This window comes from Papaver somniferum, chromosome 6, assembly GCF_003573695.1.
Source record: "Papaver somniferum cultivar HN1 chromosome 6, ASM357369v1, whole genome shotgun sequence".
Lineage (NCBI taxonomy): Eukaryota > Viridiplantae > Streptophyta > Magnoliopsida > Ranunculales > Papaveraceae > Papaver > Papaver somniferum.
Window position 1 is genome coordinate 88,522,037 of NC_039363.1, and position 6,000 is coordinate 88,528,036.

The 6,000-nt window shown below is 37.9% G+C and overlaps 1 pseudogene; it reads right to left on the bottom strand.

The window, feature by feature from the left end:
- Positions 1-3,376, bottom strand: part of LOC113291025 — a 169,349-nt pseudogene extending 165,973 nt beyond the window's left edge.
- Positions 3,377-6,000: the final 2,624 nt, after the last annotated feature.

The window sequence follows — 6,000 nt, forward strand, 5'->3', positions numbered from 1 at the left end:
CCACGACTCCTATGTCATATATGAACCCGAGGGGCCGATGCGATATCGTAATCACCGTCCTTCTCTGCACACAGATTTTATTTAAACCAACCCTTCCGTAGGGTTTAAAAATAATAATGTCCCAGTCCAAAAATAAAGTCCAAAAAGTGTCCAAAAATAAAAAGAAAAATTACAAAAAATAAAACCCTATTTACAGTTTCTAAAAATAAACCAAAATAACTATATACAAAATATTCTTCTTCACTCCTTTCGGATTCCTCTTTTCTTTCCTTCTTTGGCGATGCTTTCCTTGTATAACACTTTTTCTTTCCTTGTAGCTTCGCTCGAAATCTGAAAAGAATCAAAAAATACCAAAGGCGTAAAGAAGAACAAAAATTCTAAAAGAAATAAAATAAATCTAAAACCTAAAACCTAATACAAATCCCCGTCGGCGGCGCCAAATATTGATGTAGTTTTGAAAGTGGTAGTAAAGTTCGTTCAACTCGGACTTGATAAGATTGGGTTCTAGACTTAAAATAAAAATAGAAAATATATATATAAAAGGTTTGTCACAATGTCGAGAGAGACTGAGACTCAGGATTCCACCAAATTCCATTCATGTGATTCAAATAATAATTCCAATCAATTATAGATCAAATATTAAAAATATGGACTCTTATTCTTTTCCAAAAAGTAGATTTTTGAAAAGCAATGATTGTAAATCAAAAGCATGATGTATCAAAAATACATAGACCAAGCATACACCATCAAACGAAATCACACCCATTCAATAAAAATCATAAATCGATTAAAAATCAATGCAAATAGTCATAAAAGAATTATTAGAATTACCACATGCGTGAAATAGGGCTTCCTCCGTCATCCCAGTGTTTGGGTTTAGCTCCTCGTATTAATCAATTGCTCAAAATACATGTTTATAGCCCAAAAGTTGATTAAAAGATGAAATAGTGCTAAAGCAGTGAGTTTAAGACTGCCAGAAGGGTCACAGAAGAATGATAAATTAAAAGTGCTGCTACGCTGTTGTTTTAAGACTGTCAGCCGCTGGTCGTAGTCACTGTTGAAGAACGACTGTCAGTGAGGGCCTGTTCTTCGTGTTCTTCAGCAGCAGCAGCAACAGAAAAATATTTTGATCAAACTCTGATTTCTTCTTCTATGGCTCTCCTAAGGTTCCCAAACTTTCGACCTCCTCTCTCTTACTTCCTAACAGCCTTTATATACACAATAGGTCGACTAAAATCCGAGATAAATCCGAGTATAACTCGGTTTCCTTTTTTTTTTATAAAAACACGGACTTTCTCTTCTGTTGGTCCCTTTACGCGTCTTTGGATGTGTTTAATCCTTTCCAAACTCTCTATACACGTCTCTAGGTTATTTAGCGACTCTCAAACTCTTTAAGGATTGAACAAAATCAAACAAAATATATTCACACGTAACTTCCAGAACCGAGTATTTTTCTTCCCTGTTAGTTGATATTCCGGATTATCCAGCCAATTTGGATCCATTCCAACACCCTTACCTCACCTGTTTAGGTTTATGAAACAAGCCCAAGAGAAATCAGATCTTTAATCTCTTCAAAGATAACCCAAAATCGAAATTCCAATTCTGTTCTTCACTGCACAGCGTGAGACATCTCTTTCCCGCCAAAATTCTATCTTCAAATTATGAAGATGGTTGCCCCTATACTGTGTTGTTCTCCCTTTAACAGCTGCTGGAAATAGGTCACCCCTTAGTAATTAGGTTACCCCTTATCCAGGGTGCTGGGGTCCGCATAACACTTGTCCCTTGGGTGCCTTTAGTAATTTTTCTGGGATGTTTTCAACACTTTTTCGGGGTTCCTCCGGGGTATTTCTGGGGTGTCTCTGGCATACTTCTGGGGTGCTTCTGGTACGTTATCTACGGAGGTTCAAATGCCACATTTTGAGCGAATTTCGCCGCAAAAGCTTATTTCTCCAAAAACACATACAAAGACATAAAATAACCAAATAAGTACAAAATCGAGCACTAACAATATATACAATTGGGACAAATTAGACACATAAATGCGTCTATCATGAATCTACGGTAGAAACCAGCATGGCCTAAAAATGATCTAACCTCCCTCACAGAGCGAGGTTGCGGCAAGTGTTGAATGAGGTCAACTTTAGATTTATCTACTTCGATGCCTTTTTCAGAGATGATGTGTCCTAGAACTATGCCTGAGTTCACCATAAAATGACAGTTTTCCCAATTCAAAACCAAATTTTTCTCTTTACATCTAATCAGCACATGAGTGAGATGGTTCAAACATTCATCAAAAGAAGATCCAAACACAGAGAAATCATCCATAAAGATCTCAAGGAAGTTATCTATCATGTCAGAGAAAATGCTCATCATACAACGTTGAAATGTGGCGGGTGCATTACACAACCCAAAGGGCATATGGCGATAAGCAAATGTTCCAAATGAACATGTAAATGTAGTCTTTTCCTGATCTTCAAGTGCAATATGAATCTGGTTGTAACCAGAAAAGCCATCTAAGAAACAATTGTAGCTATGCCTAGACAACCGTTCTAGCATTTGGTCTATGAATGGAAGAGGTAAGTGGTCTTTCCTTGTTACTGTGTTCAACTTCCTATAGTTAATGCAAACTCTCCACCCTGTGGTTACTCGAGTAAGAACTAACTCGTGTTTATCATTTTGAACTACAGTAACACCTGATTTTTTTCGGCACAACTTGAATGGGACTAACACATTTGCTATCTGAGATCGGGTATATGATACCTGCATCAAGTAGTTTTAAAATCTCACCCTTAAAAACCTCTTCCATGTTAGGATTGAGTCTCCTATGCATTTCCCTAGATGGTTTAGCATTTTCTTCAAGATTTATATGATGCATGCACACAGTGGGACTTATGCCTTTACTATCTGAGATTGTCCATCCTAATGCTTCCTTATACTCCTTAAGTACTTCTAAAAGCTTACTCTCATGTTCTATACCTAAGGCAGATGAAATGATTACAGGAAAAGTATTAGAAGATCCCAAAAATGCATATTTAAGAGTATCAGGAAATGGTTTTAGTTCAAGCTTTGGTGGCTCAACAAGAGACGGGACAAACTTGGATTCAGAGAGTGGAAGTGGCTCCACTCTAGCTTTCCATTTGGTGGTGTCCATGAGAGGTTCATATTCAAGCAAAGAATTCACTTCACTTATGTTTTCATCATCAAACAGATCCAAGTTAAAATTATTCAAACAAGCATGCAAAGGGTCAACATACATGCTACTAGACAACGAATCCTGAATCAAACTTTCAATCATGTTGATTTCATGCACATCATTATCATCATCAAGATCTAAATGTTGTTGGATAGCATTAAAAACATTCAACTCCGCAGTCATGTTACCAAACGACAATTTCAACACTCCATTACGACAATTAATAATTGCATTGGACGTCGCCAAGAAAGGACGTCCTAAAATGACAGGAATGTGATAATCTTGGTTCTGCACAGGCTGAGTATATAATACAATGAATTCCACAGGAAAATATAACTTATCAAACTTGATTAGAACATCTTCTACCACACCACGTGGCACTTTGACAGATCTGTCCGCTAATTGCAGAGTTATAGGTGTTGGTTTTAACTCTCCAAGACCCAACTGCACATATACCGAATATGGCAGTAGGTTAACACTTACCCCTAGGTCCATTAATGCCTTATTGACCGTATGGTCACATATCATGCATGTGATTGTGGGACAACCTGAGTCTCTAAACTTAGGTGGGTTCTTATTTTGAAAGATAGAACTTACCTATTCAGCAAGAAAGGCACACTTATGCACATTAAGCTTTCGCTTTTGTGTGCACAGATCTTTCAAGAACTTAGCATAAGCAGGGATCTGCTTTATTGCTTCAAGAAATGGGATGTTGATGTTAACTCGTTTGAACATCTCTAACATCTCATTGTAATGGGTACCTTTCTTCTGCTGCACCAACCCCTGAGAAAATGGAGCAACAAGAATATTAGCTGGTAAAGAAACATTATCATCAGTAGAATTTTTAGATTTACAAACATGCTCAGAGTCATTTTCTACAATGGATGTTTTCTGTGGCGTTGTATGCAATGATGAGTCTGACTCAGACTCACTAGACTGTGGTACACCTGCATTGTTATCAACAATTTTACCACTAAGAAGAGTGGTGACAGCATGTGCAGTCTCATTACAATTAGATGTACTTGCCTGAAATGTGTCTTTCGGATTTTGCCGAGGTTGACCCTTTTCCCTCTCATTTAGAGCATCACAAATTTGGACCAATTTAAGTTCTAGACTAGCAAACCTTTGGTCATTCAACTTCTGATATTGCAAAATATTTTGATTCATTTGGTTTACACCCTCATCAAAACTAGGCCTTTTCTTTACAGGGTACTGTTTGTGCGATTGTACTTGGGGGTTTCTAGGATATGAATATCCTTGTGTGTTTCCTGGATTTGCCCCTTGTACAGGGCCCTTGGACCATGAAAAGTTAGGGTGGTTTCTCCATCCTGGGTTATATGTCTGAGAATAGGGCTTATTCTCATGCTTTTGATACAAAATATTAGCTTGTTCAGGTCCGGACTCTTGAAATGCATGCAATTGTGGGCAGTTATCAACAAGATGATCAGAATTATACACACAACACAAATAGAAACCTCAACTTGGTTTCAAGAAGTAGTTGCAACAGATTTCACACTTTTCTCTAGTTATAAAGCTTCAACTCTCCTAGCTAGTGATGCAATTTTAGCATTACCCTCAAAGTCAGACTCAATCCTATGAACGCTACCCTTATTGGTCGACTTTCTATGTACTCTAACAGACTCCCATTGCTGAGTTTTCTCGGAAACTTCATGCAAGAAGGCCCACGACTCGTCGGCACTTTTATCTGTGAATTCACCGTTGCACATTGATTCAACCATGGTTCGAGTGGCGAAATCCAACCCTTCATATAAAATTGTTGATAGTCTCCACTATTCGAAACCATGGTGAGGACATTGCAATAACAAATCATTAAACCTTTCTAAATACTTGGACAATGTCTCACCATCTAGTTGAACAAAACTATTGATATCCTGACGAATGGTGGCTGTTTTATGATTTGGGAAGAATTTTTTGAAAAATTCTTTCGTAAGTTCATCCCAAGTTCTAATGGACCGAGGCCGCAAAGCATATAGCCAAGATTTGTCCTTTTCCTTCAAAGAGAAAGGAAACAAACGCAATTTCAGGGACTCTTCTGTCAGCTGATTGAATATGAGAGTCCCAAAAATCTCCTCAAATTCTCTCACGTGATGGTAAGGGTTTTCAGCATCAACCCCTCAAAACACAGGGAGCATGTGTATCGTGCTCGCCTTTAACTCAAAATGACCAGCAGTTTCTGGTGGAACAATGCAAGAGGGCTGGCTTGTCCTCGTGGGGTACAAGTAATCTTTGAGACTGCGGGGTTGGACTATCTCGTCACCCGTTGTCTCAGATTGGTCAGGTCTTTCTTCGATAGACACAGGAATTTCAACTACGTCTTCTCGCTGAATTCTAACTAGACGATTGGTCTGGTCTCGAAAATTTCAACTACGTCTTATCACACATATTGGTTGTTCATAAGATATGTCATGAATAACAAAACCAATAACACCTGGCAATTTCCTTTTCGGTTCACAAACAAGTTTATGAACTTACTTCCTTAGAACACATGTTAACATTGTTCCCTAGGATGAAATCCTCACCTCATACCCATATATAATCACAATAGCATTCAAATGATTATGGCAATGTCTTATCTACAAAGTTTAATGGTTAAGCAATAAACCTCGTATTGTATTCCTTAATACTATGTCTATCTAGAGTTCAAATATGCTTCGCAGTTATGTTTTCAATATACACGACTTGAAAGATACATTAGGGAATGAAACAGTTCAAGTCAAATATCACTAACCTCGAGTGGAAGGATGATTGTTATTGTTGTAGCTCCATACTTCTTCACATCTTCAAGT